At 46.6% G+C, this 19,043-nt stretch overlaps 2 long non-coding RNA genes across 2 annotated transcripts in view; one reads left to right on the forward strand and one right to left on the reverse strand.

Annotated features, from left to right (window-relative positions):
- Positions 1-19,043, forward strand: part of LOC128322898 (uncharacterized) — a 23,693-nt gene continuing 4,650 nt past the window's right edge. The window contains exon 1 of the long non-coding RNA XR_008306057.1: positions 1-161. This is a non-coding gene — a long non-coding RNA (uncharacterized LOC128322898). The remainder of the gene's footprint in view (positions 162-19,043) is intronic.
- Positions 11,279-15,072, reverse strand: LOC128322899 (uncharacterized). Its single transcript, XR_008306058.1, has 3 exons — positions 14,492-15,072; positions 12,601-14,183; positions 11,279-11,714 (listed from the first exon to the last, which is right to left on the reverse strand). It is a non-coding gene; the product is annotated as an uncharacterized LOC128322899 (long non-coding RNA).

The following is a 19,043-nucleotide window of genomic DNA, read 5'->3' on the forward strand; positions in this document are numbered from 1 at the left end:
CGGCGGGTGGGCGGGGCTTCCACGGAGGCCTCCGTGTAGGCCGCAGTGAAGCCTGAACTCGAGTAGGGCCCAAGCCAGCCAGGAAGGAGGAGGCAGCCGGAGTGTTCTCTGCAGCAGAAGACCCCTTGCTGCCCTGCTTAACCCAGACCAGCATTTGCCAGGTAGAGTGTGAACTCTTTTTTGTGGTTACCTTTCCCGCCCCCCATATATAGGGATCTGCTTGCCATAGGGCTTGGATATGGGGGGGGGGGGGAGGGACCGAGAAGTCTCTGAATATTTATTTTGAAACAGCTTGGAAAATTTGCTGATTTTAAAAAAAACTATCTAAAAAGTCCTATAAGTGGCTTGTTTCATGGCAGAAAATTGCAAAAACTTCTGGAACAGTATTTTATTAATTTTATTTATTCATTCATTCATTTATAAATGCACTTATGTTCAAGTTGTTTTGCAACCCAGAAGGTCTGAGTGAGAACTGTGAAGCATGTGTGGTGCTTTTATTTTATTTTTCTTGTGTGTGAACTGCTCCCCAATAACTTGCAGGGACTTCAGGGTAAATCTGGCCAACATGTGAATGCAGCACCTTCATTCCAGAGGAGATGTGTCTTAAAGGGCTTTAAAAGCCTCCTGTGAAAAACCTCCTGCAATCAAACTTGACTGAATTTGTTCAGAATTCTGAGAAAACAAACATAGGCTCACCCTGCATGGTTGAAAGTCTCCTTTGCTAATCTGCAGCGAGGGGCCCATTTTAATAATTCATCTTTCTAGTGTGTTCTAGGCATTAAAAGTAATACAAATGTATAGTACTCAATGTATATCACTATATATTGTGACGTGTGTGTGTGTATTCAGTGAAATGTATTTGCAGGCAGCATACTTATTTTGGAATATCAGACTTAAATCCTTGGGGGCCTGGGGTGTGCAGAGGCCCTGGACTTGGGGGGGGGGGCCCATTTTAAAATCTTGTCTCTGGGCCCACTCCAACCTTGCTACTCCCCTGCTTATTGAGATTTAGTGTTGGCACTGCCGGGGATCCTGTTGATGCCCTGGTGGAGAATTGGAACAGCAGACTCACCGGGGCAGTAGACATGATCGCTCCTAAGCATCCTCGCCAACCGACTTCAAAACGGGCCCCTTGGTATATGGAAGAACTACGGGGGCCGAGGTGGCAAGGTAGACGACTGGAGCGCAAGTGGAGAAAGACTCTGCTTGAATCCGACAGATTGCAGCATAGAGCTCATTTGAAGACCTATGCTCAGGCAATATGTGCGGCAAAGAAGCAATTCTTTTCTTCCCATATTGCGTCTGCAAGTTCACATTCGGTGGAGTTGTTCAGGGTTGTGAGAGGGCTAGTATGTGCCCCTCCTCCCTTGAATCAGAATTTGGAACCATCAATTACCTGCTCTGTTTAATAAATCTATTGGGGGGGGGGATATCTAGTATTCAGGCCAACTTAGGCTCCATCTCCACAATTACTTCAGTGTCTGATGTGGAGGTGTCCTAGCAACTCTTCTTGTGTGATTAGATTGGATCAGTTCCAGTTTGTGACTCCTGAGGATGTGGACAAGCTGATTGGAATGGTGCGGCCTACCACCTGTTCTCTTGACCCTTGCTCGGCATGGCTTATACTATCTGCCAAGGGGATGGTTGTAGAGGGCCTAGTAGAAATTATAAATGCGTCTCTGAGGGAAGGCAGGAAGCCTTCTTGTCCTAACGAGGCAATTATTAGACTACTTATTAAGAAGCCTACCTTGGATCCCTCATAGCTGAGCAACTACAGACCTGTCTCCAACCTTCCATGGCTGGGCAAGGTAATTGAGAGGGTGGCAGTTTCCCAGCTCCAGACAGTCTTGTAGGAAACTGATTATCTTGATCCATTTCAGATTGGCTTTTGGGCAGGCTATGGGGTGGAGACTGCCCTAGTCAGCCTGATGGATGATCTCCAATTGGGAATTGACAGAGGAAGTGTGACTATGTTGGTGCTTTTGGACCTCTTGGCGGCTTTCAATACTAACAACCATAGTATCCTTCTGGAGCATCTGAGGGGGTTGGGAGTGGGAGGCACGGCTTTGTGGTGGTTTCGCTCCTACCTTTTGGGCAGGTCCAAGATGGTGTCCCCTGGAGACTGCTCTTCTTCAAAATCTGAACTTTTGTATGGTGTGCCTCGGGGCTCCATATCGTCCCCGATGTTGTTTAACATCTACATGAAACCACTGGGAGAGATCATCAGGAGATTTGGTGCAGGGTGCTATCAGTATGCTGATGACACCCAAATCTATTTCTCCATATGAGCATCGTCAGCAGAAGGCATAACATACCTAAATGCCTGCCTGGAGTCGGTGATGGGCTGGAGGAGGGACAGGCTCGGACTGGCCCATAGGTCAACAGGGCATATTCCCGGTGTGCCCTACCCATGTGGTGCCCCTGCGCCCCAACTCTCACCCTTAATTACCTATTCTGCTCAAAACCTGGCGCCCTCCCCACATACATTCCGGCGCCCTCTCAGTGCCCCCAGTCTGGCCCTGAGGAGGGATAACAAGTTGAGACTGGATCCAGATAACACAGAGGTACTCATTGTGCGGGGTCGAAACTAAAGAGACAATTTTGATCTGCCTGTTCTGGATGGGGTCACACTTTCCCGGAAGGAATAGTTACGAACTCTAGGGGTACTTCTGGATCCAAGCCTCTCCCTGATGTCCCAGGTTGAGACAGTGGCCAGAAGTGCCTTCTATTAGCTACGGCTGATATGCCAGCTACGTCCATTTCTCGAGAGAAACAACCTCAGCACAATGGTACATCTGCTGGTAACCTCCAGACTGGATTATTGCAATGCGCTCTACGTGGGGTATTTAGTCCAGAAACTACAGTTGGTCCAGAATGCAGAAGCCAGGTTGGTCTCTGGGTCATCTCGGAGAGACTATATTACTCCCGTATTGAAGAAACTACACTGGCTGCCGATAAGTTTCTGGGCAAAATACAAGGTACTGGTTATAACCTATAAAGCCCTAAATGGCTTGGGCCCTTGGTATTTAAGAGAATGTCTTCATCATGAACCCCACCGCCTATTGAGATCAGCAGGAGAGGTCCACCTGCTGTTGTCCCAAGGCTTGGGAATGCACTCCCTACTGAAATAAGAGCCTCCCCATCTCTGACAGCTTTTTAAAAGTCTTTAAAGACGCATCTGTTCACCCAGGCTTTTCATTATATATTGTTTTAATGGTTGGAATGCTGTGTTAAAGTATTATTTTAAAAATTTTAAATTGTTGTAATGTTTTAATCTTTTTGTTTTAACTAATGTTTTACTTTTTCTGTTTTTATTTTGTTGTAAACTGCCCAGAAACTTAAGTTTTGGATGGTATAGAAATATATTTATTAAACAAACAAACAAACAAACAAACAAATCTACAGAGTTGCTATTAAGTAATCAACTAACTTAACACATGTGTAAAATGTCCCTAATGGCACAGTGGGAAATGACTTGCCTAGCACGTATGAGGTTGCAAGTTTGAATCCCCACTGGTACCTATATAGGGCAGCAGCAATATAGGAAGATGCTGAAAGGCATAATCTCATTCTGAGCAGGAGGTGGCAATGGTAGACCCCTCCTGTATTCTACCAAAGACAACCACAGGGCTCTGTGGTCGACAGGAGTCGACCCTGACTCGATGGCACACTTTACTTTACAGTGTATTTGGCAGATACTACATTCTAGAGTCCCACTGCTGCCTTTCTGTGTGTGCGTCTGTGTGTTCACACTCTTGGCTGGTGCTGCTGTCGTTAGTGATTCTGCTGTGTTCAGCTGGCAATTTCTCTGTGATGGTAGGCTCCTCACAGGCACAGGGACTTGACCAACAATCTTATCATCAGCTGAACAGAAAAATCTAAACCTCAGATTTTCCTTCTAATTCCAGATGGCTGCAGCTCAAAAGGCTAAGCTCCTCTCTCCTCCAGCTGAGCCTTCTCCCCTCTTGGCTCTCAGGCAGATTTTCTCAAAAACCGAGCTTCTTCAGGGTACAAACAGATCTTTTCCGCTCTCTCTCTCTCTCCCTCTCCCTCTCCCCCCCCCCAAACTCTGTTTGTCTTTCCCCATCAACCTTTTCTCATTATCATGCCACTCCCACCGGTTCTGCCGCCTCCCAACTGCTCACTCCTGACCTAAGGTTCATTAAACAAATCTTCATTAGATCTATATACCAATATCAAATACTGACTAAATACCTGGGGAATGGCCAAATATTCAGAGAATAGTTTGGTGGATCATTTTGGGGAGCAAATTTATTTCAGCTGTAAATTGAAGGCCTTTCAGTTACAGTGTTATATGCCTACTTGCCTATTACCCTGAAAAGTGGACAAATAATCAGTTACTGAATGGTTCCGTTCACTTCTGGACTGCTACAGTTACTTTCCTTTTTTTTTCTTATTTGGGGAAAGAAAGGTTGAGTGATCACTTTTGTTTTCAAAGAACTGTCTAAGGTACTGTTTAGTAGCAAAACCAATACATTTCAAGTTTTATATTATGCAAAGTTATTTTATGTCTATGAGCTGTTTCAGGGACTATATTTGGCTGGGAAGTGGGATAGAAATATAAATAAAAAATAAATGCACAGATTACCATTTCAACTAGGGTTGCATCACCTGACATGCCCAAGACCTCCATGTGGTACTGACAGTATTATTTAAGGAATGAATAGCTATTTCATATGGAATATACGAGGATTACACAATACCATATATTCTGATATGAACTATGTTCTGTAATTGCACTTGGAACCTTCACATTTTCAGCATTTAATGAGAGGTACAATATTGTATAATCTATAGAGAGGAGAGGTGGTTTTGTGGTAGCAAGCATGACTTGTCCCCCTAGATAAGCAGGGTCCACCCTGGTTGCATTTGAATGGGAGACCACATGTGAGCATTGTAAGATATTCCCCTCAGGGGATGCAGCCACTCTGGGAAGAGCAGAAGGTTTCAAATTCCCTCCCTGACTTCTCCAAGATTGGGCTGAGAAATATTCCTGCCTACAACTTTGGAGAAGCCACTGCCAGTCTGTGTAGACAATACTGAGCTAGATAGACCAAAGGTCTTACTCAGTATATGGCAGCTTCCTATGTTCCTAGTTCAAACATATATGAACTGGTCCTGGGGTTATTCTGTAGTAAAAGGCACTTTGTCAATGTAGCAGTGAAAGGGTTGTTATTTCCTAGTTACAAAGTAAAAAATTACTGCATTTCATGTCACTTTCACATGAATGATTAAGAGTCCATTCTTTAACATTCATCTGTAAAAGGAGATGTGGCTAAACACGGTCAGTGTGCATGACCAATGACCCTTCTAGCCAAACACAATGGCCACAATCTAGTGCACCATTATGTGCACGTGTCCCACTGAAAACATGAGGCTTTCAACCGTTCTGGATTTTGTGCACGGTCTTTGGGCCAGAAGGGTAGGTAAAGATGCAGACTTTTCTGAAAATACTTTTTACAATGTGAGGAAGATCTCCTGCCCTGCATATGCAAGCAGGAGTTTGATCCATATTTTCCTAAATTGAACTGACAGGAAGCCACAAAAAAGAGTAATCTTACTCAGATGAGACTGAAGTGGGCACTAAGGAAATCACTCAGAACTGTCTTATTGGGTTGGATCCAGAGAAGTGTCAGAAGAGTTCTGCTATACTATACAATGGAGCGTTCTCATTCCTCTTCCCCATAGCAGCCACCCAAATCCATGCAAGTGTCAGGAAAATGATTGGGGGTGGGGCATAGAGGGCTGCAGTGGAATGGGGGAATGAGATGTTATTCAGGAGAGGCCACTTCGTGTGAGCAGAAGTACCTTTGTGCCCAACTAAAATCAGTAATAATAATATGACAATAATATTGTCAGGATGCCATATTACCTGGTTGCTTGGGTGGCCCTGTGGAGTCTGGAGAAGGGCATGGCATCCCTCCTGTGGGGCTTTCGTTCCCTTCAGGGGGCAGTAGGGATGAGAAGGGTCCAGGCTGGTTGGATCCCAGTGGGGTTGAGAGGACAAGGCAGGGAGAGCTGCAGGGAACAGCTCCAGGGAGACAGCTAGGTTGGGCGTGGCAGGAAACAGGAAGCACGGTCAGGAAGGGGGTAGGGCTGGAAGTAGGCTTTAAGACCGGTCAGCTCTGTACTGGGGTATTTAAAGACAAGGCGGCTGATGAGGAGGAGCTGCTTCTGAGTATGGGAGCCAGGAGTTCTCCAGGAGAAGGAACTGGCTGAATGCAGTAAGCCAGGAGGAGGAGGACTCAGGGCAAGGAAGGATTGTCACTCCCTACTCCTTCCAGAAAGAACTCTGCAGCGTGCATACACCCTGAACATCCCAAATGAAAGGAACAGCAACTGTAGCTGCAAAAGATCTTGAAAAATGAGATGGAATTTCCTACATGTTCCTACAGTTCCATTGCTCAGATATTGTTGCGGCTGTTGCCATCGCTCCATCTCAGGCTGGCCTTTCCTGGGTTCTTCCTAAACATGCAGCTGACACTGCTGTGGAAGGAAGCATGGTCCAGCCCTGTTGCCTGTTTCCCACATTTGCCAGCTACCCCTGTACAGGAGTGGGCAAAACAGGGACAAAAATGTGATCTATACTGCATTCCATCCATTTCCCTTTTGTTCCCTGTAGTTAGTGAATTATATTAGGAATGGAGCAACTCAGAGGGGAAAGGAATTTGGATCTGAACCAAATTCTTTTGTTATTACTCATATCAGTTTAACTCCAGATTGCTAATATCTGGGAGAAATTAAGTCTACAATGGAATTGCAGCTGAGTCACCTAGGAGCAGTAATTCATTCAGCACTATAGTATATAAGCACTACAGTGCTTTTGCTGTTGTTGCTTGTGTCCACTTACTTCTCATCCTTATTAAACAAGATGCCTTGGTTGGTATTTGACATTTTGACTCTGTTGGCAAAGTATTCAAATCTTCTCCAGTCTCTAGAGTTTTTGATATCTCCTCACTTGCCACACCTGATCTAGTCATTGTATTAAATTTGCATCCATATTAATAAAGGAAATGCATTAGGTATTGAATTAATTGTTCAGAAGGAATGCCTTACTTCTGTACTGTTCATGCACCCTTTATTTTCAGGAATACATTCCCCACCTTTTTCCCATAAGGAAGTCCAGCTAGGGCCTAGTTCTCACTGATATAATAAACCTGTGTCTGAGATGCACCACTTTAGACAGCTGATGGGTCTAAATTAGATTCCTTAATAAGCAAATAATTAAAAGTCCTTCACATAGAAACTAGATGTCAGAGAGGAGGGGGTTCCAGCCTAGCCTTCTCTTTGGCAGCTAGTTTTTCATGTGCAGGGAACTTGATTTATGGATGAGCATTCAGTTAGTCTGAAGTGGTACAATCCAAACACAGGTTTACTACCTCAGCTAACATTAGGCCAAAGTCATCTGAGGTTATGTTGAACCATTCTGCAGAGCATAATGGCTAACGTTCTAACAAAGAGAGCGTGTGTGTAAGGATGGACAGCAGGGATGCAAGTAGGGCCTATGAGCAGCAATCTCAGTCTCTCTCTATGCGCTGTTACACAAGTGGGCAACCTTGTTCTGGGCACACCTAGTTCTGGGCACCCCACTCCAAAAATGATTTGTAAATCAAAACAAATGATTTGTAAATCAGGATGTTAGCCACTGTACTAGGATTGTTCAGGAAGACGAAGTCTGATACACTCCTCTTCCTGAAGAAGTACACTATATTCTTCTGTTCTTTTCCTTTCTTAGGGCTGCCTAGCCATTAGGCAGGGAGAGGCAGGCAGCTTACCATAGGTCACTGATACTGGAGTACCATTCAAGGGAAGTAAATTTGGGTGCCATTTGGATGTTCTTCCTCAGGCATTAAAATACCCTGGGATGTCTCTGGGAGAACAGCAAAGGGTAAACCTCTTTGTATGTTCTTGTTTTTAATATTGATATTCTGCCTTTGTTTCTATAACAACAACAACAACGAAAGAGCCACCAAGACAGCTGGCACGAGAAGTATAAAATACAAATTATTCTCAGAAGACCAATGGAAGGCCTGTGTGTCTCCTTCTCCTTCAACCAAATACAGGATAATAGGACTCTGCTCTGGCAAAGAAGGAACTGAAGGACACCTGCTCTGAGCTAGCTAATGTAAAGGGCCTCATTTTCTTTTATTTTTCTTAAGGGATGTTACCTTTGAAGTAAGTGTTCATTTGAACAGACTTCTCCTGGGTTAGCTAGCGTTCCCTTGCTGAGCTCTAGGATTGCAACCCATCCACAGTACAATATGAATTATTATTCCCAATACAATGTGAACAAGTTGTTCTAGTGAGAACTAATCAGCCTACTTCCCTTGCACTGTCTCTACAACTAGACTAAATTTGGTTCAAATCGAGGTCCACAAGTTAGATTATCTTGTGCCTCAAATGTTCATGTATCCACCATCTTGGATTGGGGTGGATTACATCATTACAAACTTCACCACTGAGATGTCCCTGTGTGCCACTCACTACAACTGTACCAAATTTGGTTCAAATCAGTTAGTCAGTCCTCAAGTTAGTGCACTTGTGCCTCAAAAGTTCACACATCCTGGACTGGGGGTGGATGACATCATTACAAACTACATCTTGGACTGGGGGTGGATGACATCATTACAAACTACATCATTGAGGTGTCCCTGTGTGTCACTCACTACAACTGTACCAAATTTATTTCAAATCAGTTAGACAGTCCTCAGATTAGTGCACTTGTGCCTCAAAGATTCACACGTCCACCATCTTGGATCAGGGTGGATGACATCACAAACTACACCATTGCGGTATCCCTATGTGTCCATACTAATGTAGCAAATTTGGTTCAAATCAGTTAGACTATCCACAGGTTAGTGCACTTGCACCTCAAAGGTTTAGTGTCCACCATCTTGAATTGGGTTGAATGACTTCGTCACAATCTGTGCTGTTGAGGTATCCCTATGTGTCCCTACAGCTGTAGCAAATTTGGTTCAAATCGGTTAAGTGGTTCACAAGTTAGCCCACATGCACTTCCAAAGTTTACGTGTCTGACAACTTGAATCAGGGTTGATGACATCATCACAAACTATGCTGTTGAGGTGTCCTTGTGTGTCACTCACTGCAACTGTACCCAATTTGGTTCAAATGGGTTAGACAGTCCTCAGTTTAGCCAGCTTGCACCTCAAATGTTCATGCAACCACCATCTTGAGGAGAGGAGAGTTGGTCTTGTGGTAGCAAGCATGACTTGTCCCCATAGCTAAGCAGGGTCTGCCCTGGTTGCATATGAAAGGGAGACTAGAAGTGTGAGCACTGCAAGATATTCCCCTCAGGGGATGAAGCCGCTCTGGGAAGAGCAGAAGGTTTCAAGTTCCCTCCCTGGCTTCTCCAAGATAGGGCTGAGAGAGATTCCTGCCTGCAGCCTTGGAGAAGCCGCTGCCAGTCTGTGAAGATAATACTGAGCTAGATAGACCAATGGTCTGACTCAGTATATGGCAGTTTCCTATGTTCCTATGTTTGTTCCTATCTTGGATTGGGGTGGATGACATCATCACAAACGACAGCATTGAGGTGTCCCTATTATCATTCATTCGGTCATAATTCCCAAATGTATTGTACTGCATTGTTTTGAAACTGCATATCACCAAAGATAATCTCTTCATTTTCAATGGAAATCAAAAGAAACATGGGAGGCCCCTCAACCAGTGCCCCTCAACTTGTGCTGGCATCGAGGGCTGATTTGATTTTAACCAAATTGATCTGAATCACGATTTAAATAGCTTCACAGGAGGTCTGAATTTTAATGATTCAAATCACAATTTAAATTACTAGTCGTGAAGATTCCATTTAATCACCGTTTTCTATCAGAGTACATTCTTGTTATATTTAGAGATAGATGTAGGTTCCATTTTTAGAAGCTAGGTACACACTTCTCATAATGCTGTTCCATTCCGGCAACCAGGCCTTGCATTTCTTTGTTGCGCAGATCTTCTCTGTTCTGGGCTCTCACCTTTGCAACCTCCACTATATCCTGAGTCCCTGGGCCCTCTTTTATACCCTACTGACCCTAACTATCTCCTGCCTTATTGGTGAAAAAGTCCCATGGGCCCCAATCCATTTGCATCTCTGGAGGGAATTTCCCTCCTGTTCTAGCTGAGTCAGGGTCTCTGGCATGGCAGGGATTCACAAAGGACACATCCATTGGACAACTCCCAGGGCAAAAGGTTCAAGACCTTGGCTTGCTCCAAACATGGACCTAGAAGGACCTAGAATATAGCAGCATAAGGGGAGCGCTTTTGAATGCTGCCCAGATGGAGCTGATTGGCCTTCCCCTCCCCTGGGGATAGCTCAGTTGCTTTAAGGGACCTTCCCCAGTTTTCTCAGTGCTAGTTCTGGTGGGGCTGGGGACCTCTAATAGGGCTGACTAATCCTCTGGGGAATCCCCCAAGTCAAAGGGTAGAGAGAGGGCTGCATCCTGGTGGGGGCTTCTGGTGGGGGCTGGTGGTCGTGGTGGGGGCTTATGGCTCTGGTGGTCCTGCTGTGGGAGTCCTAGTCACCAGAAATCTGGGTTGTAGGGACCTCCCACCTCTGGCTCAGCATCCCTTGAACTCTCCACCTCTTCCGCCAATGGGGGAGAACCCCCCATCCAGGTCATGACTATTACTCACTGATGGCCTCCTCTTTGGAGTTAGTGACAGGTGAGCACACAGACATCCACCTCCCTGACTTGGCCTGCCCGCCCTATCAAGTTGTGACTCTCCCGAGTTACTCTGAAGGGAACTCTGAAAGGTATCAATGATGAATTAGCCACCAATCCAGACTGAATTCTCCACACCCTCCTGGGAGGTCTAAGCACTGTCTGCGTGCATTGTGGTATTTTTGACACATTTGGCCCTGGTGGTTTTTCTGGTGGTTTTTCTATTGCTTTGCCATCCCCTTTGGGCCTTCTCTGAAAGGAAAGTGGATGACACATTTTCCTAATAAAATAAAATAAAACTGCAGAGGGGGAGGGCCAGCTGAGTCTATGGGGCAGACACTGGAGGCGCGGGGTTTGGGCCCTGATCTCCAGAAACACATTTCATACAATGACCACTGTAATATTTTCTGCTTTAGAATCAAGTAGACCTGAAGTCAGATGAATAATCTGAAAAAATCAAAAGGAACTTGTTCATCTCTCTCTATAAAAATTTTTTTTGAACAACAGGAGTATACAATAAAGACCTAAAGCCATATTTCTAAGAGAAATCAGGAAGTGACGGGAGTTAATTCAAGGATTTATTTCACAAACACTAAGGAGACAAGTCTCCAACATAAAACAAACTCAATGGATTTAACAAGAAAAAGCACAAACTAGTGCTAAAAAACAAAACATATTGTGGGCTCAAGATGTTAGCTCCACCCAGAGGCCAGGACCCTGGCAGCTGCAGAGAAGTGTGGCTTGCAAGTGTTGCAAGTGCTGCAGATCCAAAGTGTGTTCTGTATGGCTTGCAAGTGCTGCAAAATCTTGCAAGCGCTGCAAATTCAAAGCACTTTCTGTGTGGCTTGCAAGTGCTGCAAATTCTCTCCCTATATCTGGATTTTCAGAGCTCCCATAAAGAGAAACCGAAACATGCCCTGGATTTCAGGGTTCTTCCCAGGGAGAAATTAGGGAGTGAAATCCTCTTGAACAATCCCAGATGAGAGACGTTTGTCCAGCTGTTCACAAAAGGACCTAAGCAAAATACAAAAGAAAGAAATATTATTATTAACGTAGATGCAGAACTCTAGCCCTAACTTCTGTACCAGAATCCTAGACCGATTCTGTATTAATTTTAAAACAAGATAATTTTAAACGTTATCAACACCAGAATATAACAAGTAAAATGCTAAGATCTACTGATTTTAAAAATGAAGTTATATAAATTTGTGATCATATTTGGCATGTGGGGGGGAGGGGAGTGTAATACACTCTGAGTAACCTGAATTATTTTCATTCATTGCTAACATAAAATAGACTAAAGAAACACAAGAAGTTGAAGAAAGTTAATTCGGAAGCCCTGTAATCAAATACATTTGATTAAATTTGATTACAGTCACTGCTTGGCTTTCTGCAGTTTAAAAGGTTCTGCGATAAAGAATGGAATCTAGGAATGTCAGCGACTTAAAGGGTCGGCCAAAGCAGGAAGTGAAAGGACGGCCCCTTTTACAAAGGGAGTTAATTGCCCCACCCCCTTTTTCAATGGCTGCTTCTGACAGAGCTATGATTTGGGAGGCAGCTTGTCAATCTACAGCAGGTCCGCACAATATAAGGTCTCTTCTGCCAGCTCACAGGTGGATATATTGTGCCGCAAGAACACCGCAGGCCAAAACTCGCCATCCATCCAACCATCAAAAACCCAGGAGTCCCTTCCTGCCCACAGCCAGAAATCAAGGAAAGAAGAACACAGGCTTTTGACTATTGCCCATGAAGGAGATGACCAGCTTTCCCTCTCTGGGTGGCAGGAGGAAGGGTGAAGCAGGGCCTGCCAGAGTTCTCCCCACCAGGCCATCTCCAGTGACAGGGGAGTCTTGATCTGTACTACTGCTTAGGAGGACACCCAGTAAGAGATGAGACTTACCTCTCAGTGATGCCAGGGGTAGCCATACTTAAGGGAGGTGTTCATTTCCTTCTCCCGCTCCACAAAATATTGCTTTCGGCCGGCTGATGTCCACTGAGCCGCCTCCTCCCTCGCTCTTTGAGCCCGAGGCCGCATCATCTCCCCGACAGGTCACTGCTCCTCAGTAATGAGCCGGGAGACTTCCAGGTCGGCCGGGGGCATCCTCCAAGGGATGAATGTGGCCCTATTAATTTCCTGGTCTGCTGAGACTGTAGTGCTCTGGGGACCAGGTGGAAGGACCAGATGCTCTTTGGAGGCTTGGTGGGCAAGGAGGAAGGGTAGGTGGGTTGGTCTGGGATGCCAAGGCTGTGGCTGTGGTTGATGGGCCGGCTGGGACTGGCCAAAGTTCCTCCTAGCAAGACCGTGCTGTTGCGTATTCCCACAGCGGGGCTGTGAAAGGGAGGAGGGCCGGAGCATTTAGGGACAGGATCCCGGCGTCCTCCACACTGGCATTGATTGTGGGTTGGCCAATGAGCTAGGTGGAAGGTTGGCCATTGGCATAGCCGATGGCCTGGCCATGGAACTGGGCGATGCCTTCCCTGCTGGTCTGCTTGGCAGGGCTCCCAAAGGCCTTGGTGGAGGCTCAGCCACGTTTCCCCATGGTGGCCTTCCCATGGACATCGATGGTCTTTTTTCGGGCATGTTCCACCCAGGATTTCTGTCTGCGCTGGTGGGTTTTGCTGGGAGTCATTCTTGTGCAGTACAGAATGTGCCCCCAGGGCATGGAACACCTTCACGGAGTCCTGCATCATTCAGGCCAGGCTGCTCTTCGGAGTCGGGGGCACAGCTGGCCCTTCCGCCTGGGCAGAGCCACTGGACTCTCCCCCCACTTTCTGCCTCTTTGTGTCCTCAGCTTTGGCTTCAGGTAGTAGCAGCCGTGCTTTCCCCCTTCCCGGCACGACCTTAGGCATTTTCAACTGCCTGTGGCCTGGCATGGTACCTGCTGGTTTCCTTGGCTGATGGGGTTGGATGGACAGCTCCAGATGGCAAGTGTGAATCTTCTGCATGGTTTTCCTTTGCTGTTGGTCAAGGGGTGCTTTGGCCATCTCTCCAGATCTCTCCTTCTCCTTAGCCTTTGGGCTTCCCCTGGGCAGTTTTGGTGCTGGCTCTCTATCTGTCCCTGCCCTTGCCCTCTTTCCATTTTGTTCCACAGGGATGTTCCTGCCAACCTCCTTCCCATCTGAGCTTTTCTTTTTTAGTTGTCTTTGTGTGTTTGGACACCGAGGTGATGGGGGGTAAAAAGTCAAAGTGTTGCACCCTTGGCTTGGCCCTTTTGCTGCCTTTGTATCCTGGGGCTACCAAGTGGGAAGCAGTTCCCTTGGAGAGCACTTTCCCAGAAGAAATGTCTTTGGTTTGCTCTGGTGGACGAGGTGGGAAGAGGACTTCAGGAAGAAACTGCTCCTTGGAAACAAGGAGCTTCTTCTGCATTGGAGGGCACTTGAGGAGCAGCTGAATCTTCCCAGTGGGCTGTGCTGTTTCTCCCTTGGCCATTCCTCAACCCTGCAGCTTGGGATTAAATGGTGGGTGGCACTCCTGGGTCCCTGCTAAGAGGGAAGAAGAGAAGTTTGTTGTTTGGGAAAAGACGGAGCAAGTCTTTAACTTCCAGGCAAGTTCTAATAATGAAAATATTTCAATGGACAAGAGTTGCAAAGGAATGGGGTCCATAAGGCTGGATCTGGGTTTATTCTCTGTGGGCGGCTTTTTCCCATCCCAAGGCACAGATGCTGAGGGAGTGGCATTCCCCCCAACCCACATCAGAGCTCCATTGCTGGGCCCCCATAGCACAAGGTTCTAGAAGGGCTGGTTGGGCCAGTTATGGGACTATTCTTCCACCACAATGGTGCACACCCACCTCTGATAACACCCAACACTGGGATCTTCATCCTTGGTTCCAATAGGTCAGGCAACACAGTCAGGAGATTACCCAGCTGAGGGACAGCGCTGGTGCTGGGGCCTTCTCCTTGCTCAGCTGGAGGTTCATTCTGTTGGTTGGTTAGTGGCTGGTAGCTGGGCCCATATGGCTGCCCAGTGGAGGGAATCAAGACTGAAAGAGAAAGATGGAAGAGGATGACCAGGGGATGGGTCAGGATCTGATCCAGAGCCAGCCCTGCTGTGTGGTAAGGGGAGGTGGTCAATTTCAGCCCTGAGGGAGGGGGAGTCATGGACGGGGTGAGGGGAGCAGGAATTCTCATCCGAAGACAGCTTTCAAACATTCCACATCTGGGCAGACATTGAGTCATCCGGTGATCAACTCTTGCATACTTCTGAAAACTCTGAGCTGTGTTTCAGAATGCATGCTCTATTCCTATGGCCAGGCCTGGAAAGGTGTCTCCCCCTGTGTGGAGTGGGAGCAGATTGTGTACTCTAGAAATGCAGCCCCAGGGCTAGAGGGATGAGGGGCAGTGGTAGGAGAGCTGTCTATGGGGAGAATTGTTGACCATCTTAGCGAAGAGCCAAGGAATGCTTCCTGATCTTCTCCTTCCCTAGAGAACATCAGGGCTCTCAAGAAGATATTTTGAAGACCACGGCCCCAGGAGAAGGATTGCACCAGACACATGGGAAGGACACAGGGAGCCCTAGGCGGGAGGATGCCCCTTTCCCAAACATCAGCACAAACCTCTGGAGGTGTGTTGGATATATGTCGGCTTGCCACTCCTGGGCTGATCTGGTGGAGCTGGGTGAAACCCCCCAGAAGCTATGGTTGTGATGCTGCCTTCTGATTGCAGCCGGTGGGCCAGCAGAACCATATTCCTCTTTCGCGCTGGGTCAGCCCTGCCCGGCTGTTCCAGATATGTTCTTTCAGCAGGAAAGATGGGGGCAAGCGTTCCATGTCTGTAGACAGGAGCCGCCCACCCCACATGCAATGGTGCCTGTATCTCAGCCGGCCCTGGAGGTGGTAGCTGTACAAGCTGCAGGCTTGGCATGGCATACACATATTGATGCCCAAATACTTGGGCAATGGGGCCTGTAGTGGGAATGCTGGGGGCCAGAGACCCAAAGAAGGTGCCGGGGAGATGATAGGGGAATGCCGCCAGTGAGCCAGGCAACTGATGCTCCTGCTGCGGCTTCCCAAGATCTCCCTCTGCTGGATTGCTGTGGTCTCTGCTGTCCCTCCCTTCAATGGACTGAAGGGAAAGGTCAGACACAGTTGACCACAAGGAGGTGGAGCCAATGGTCGCCATTGGTGTGTTGAGGAAGCTGCTGGGAGAACCTCCTCCTTCCCCTGCCGAGCTCGTGGTCATAAAGGTGGAGCCAGCAGATGGCCTCTTTTCAGTCGACTCATCTGTAAGAAAAAGGAAGGGGGCACACCCTGATTTCGATAATCAGTTGGGATCGATTGACCATGGCAGTCTTGACCTTTTAGTTGGGATTGACCATGAAAGTCTTCAATGCATTCCCCTCATCAGAGCAGGGGGAATGCTTTCAAACCACTTGTCAAGCTGTTGGTCTTGTGGGGATTCCTGCTGTTCTCTTCTCCCCCAGAACCCCTTTGCTTCCCATCCCCTGAGAATCACTTTCCCATCCAATCTTGCCTCCTCATCCCATCAAGAGAACTGACCCTTCCACCGGCTGTGGCCAGCCAAGACGGAGGATGTGTGTGCAGCTGCCATGGACTACTGGCACTACTACTATTACTACAAATATTTATATATGGCTTCCCACCCCATTTCCCAAAGCGGTTTACATAGAGAAATAAAAAGGAATACAATGGCTCCCTGTCCCCAAAGGGCAGTCCCATTCTAAAAAGAAACATAAGATAGACCCCAGCAACAGCCATTGGAGGGAAGTTGTGCTGGGTTTGGATAGGGTCAATTGCTCTCTCCCACTCAATAAAGAGAATCACCACATTTAAAAGGAGCCTCTTTGCTCAGTGAGCAGGGCACTCCCCTCCTCTTTCTTTCTTGAGTTCATTCTTACCAGGAATCGTCAAAGGCCCCTTACAAAGTGGCCCAGGCAAGAGACAGTTCCCTGCCCCAAGGTAATTACAGTCTCAATGTTGCCAGTAGGGGTGACAATGCACAACAGGGAGGGAAGAGGGAGGCAAAGGTAACTGAGGGGGACGGTGCATAGAGGCTAGGCCTTTAGAGGTTAGAAGGTACTAAATAAAAATTCTAGGGAAAGGAATGGCCTCTTTGGACAGAAGGTAGAACAAGCTGTCAAGAGAAGGTGTGGAAGAAAGTAAGAGAGAGGAAAGCAAGGAAAATGTGACCCCTGTAGGACCCCATCGGAGACACAGGGCATAAAATGAATCACCACTGAGTCCTCCTGGATGGTACCATTTCCTACCTGCCATGATGACAGTCAAGGTCCTAACAAGACAACTAGACAACAACAAGAAGACAAGCTAATCTCTCCAGTGAGAGCAGACTGGTGTCCGTACTCCTTAACTGCTGGAGAGTCGGTTAGGGAGTGGACAACTGAAGTGCGATGATGCGGAATTGTTTATTGCGGTCCCTATGGCAACCTGCAGGTGGTGGGGTAGGGGCCAGAAGAATGTCGGAAGCGGAATGTGATGATGGAAGATGATGTCATGGCAGAAGGCGGAGGAGCAGACCAGGGACCCCCACGAAGAGCTGTGATGGAGTGAAGGAAAGCTCAGCTCCCCCAGCCTTGTACCTCAATGGCAATGGCCCTAAAGGCTGTGAAATGTGCTGCTTTAGCCCTGAGCAGGAGGTTCTGCAGCAGAAGCTTTTCTTCTGTACTTGTGACCCAGTGCCTTTAAATGTTTATGGCAGATGGGATGCAGACCCCCAAATGCTGGAGATGCAAGTTGGAGGTGGGGACACTTCTGCGGAAGCTTTGGGTCCGCTGTGGTGCTATGTCAGTTTGGTCAGACATTCCAAAGATTGTTAACAGTATTGTAAAGTGACCATTGGCTGTTAAAGAAGGCCGTGTTCTATTAGGTTATATCCCCCAAATACAGAATTTATCTTTAAATAGAATCTTTAAATTAACAGCAACATTAGAAGCATAGATTACTCCTCCTTTGCAAACGTGTTTTATGGATCTTTGTTCCTTAGCATTGTTTGGACAAGGTGGTTATGTTCGTTTTCATTTATATACCTGCTTATACAAACATTTCGAGGCAGCTTTTTGCAAAGTTGTAAAGTAGAGGAATTATTTACAACGTGGTGCAATGTTAAAGAACTCTGTGGATTCTGAAATGCTATATCCTTAGAAGAAGGTATCCTGCTATTCCGCTCTTTTTTGTGTGCATATATCATTTCAGTTATAAATAAATCGGGGGGGTGTATGTGCATTTGTTCTTTCTATCTTTGATTCCTTTGATTATAGTATGAATTTGGCAGTAAACATCTGAGCCCGCTTGAGCCAGCTAGCTGGAGGTTTGGGAGTGAGTCAGAATGCTCGCCTGTGGCTGCCGGTCATTCCATGTGATTGCGGCTGGATTGGGGCCACTAGCTATCACGATAAGCAGCATTCTGTCACGTCATCTATCATCTCATTATATATAACATCATTATCATTCATTCGGTCATAATCCCCAAATGTATTGTACTGCATTGTTTTGAAACTGCATATCACCAAAGATCATCTCTCCATTTCTGACTGAAATCAAAAGAAACATGAGAGGCCCCTCAACCCATGCCCCTCAACTTGTGCTGGCATCGAGGGCTGATTTGATTTTAACCAAATTGATTTGAATCATGATTTAAATAGCTTCACAGGAGGTCTGAATTTTAATGATTCAAATCACAATTCAAATCACTAGTCGTGAAAATTCCATTTAATCAACTGTTTCTATAAGAGTACATTCTTGTTATATTTAGAGATAGATGTAGGTTTCGTTTTTAGAAGCTAGGTACACACTTCTCATAATGCTGTTCCATTCCGGCAACCAGGCCTTGCATTTCTTTGTTGCACTGTTTGCCTTTCTCACGTATGCCCCTCTTACCCACTGTAAGAACTTCAAGAACTTCATTAAAATATCCCCAGAGGGGGTCTCTCTTATGGCTTGCTGCCACCATGATAGGTGTTTCCCTTCTAGAATGGAGGATACACTTGGAAAAGGTTTCCTCAGGACTGCATGAATAAGTTCTGTTCATTTTTGGTTTCAGTTTCTATTCCCTCCTCTCTCCATCCCATGTGTTGATATCCAGACTCCTCCTCCTTGCTCAAAGAGACTCCATCCCCCCCATTCCTCTATTCATCCATTGACCTTTTTTGTCTTTGGACATTGTGGATGGGGGGAGCAAGGGCTTGACTGACTGTGTGTGTGTGTGTGTGTGTTGCATATACAGCAGCTCTAGAATAGGACTTTTGGTTTTTCAATGTGGGAAATGGGGCTGGCCCAAGGGGTTTAGGTGCCCCACCCCACCCCACCCCCTGGAAATATGTTCAGAGCCCCTGCTTTCACTTGAGCCGTGCAGCAGGCTGCTCATTCA

Source organism: Hemicordylus capensis, chromosome 4 (genome assembly GCF_027244095.1).
Source record: "Hemicordylus capensis ecotype Gifberg chromosome 4, rHemCap1.1.pri, whole genome shotgun sequence".
Taxonomy (NCBI): Eukaryota; Metazoa; Chordata; class Lepidosauria; order Squamata; family Cordylidae; genus Hemicordylus; species Hemicordylus capensis.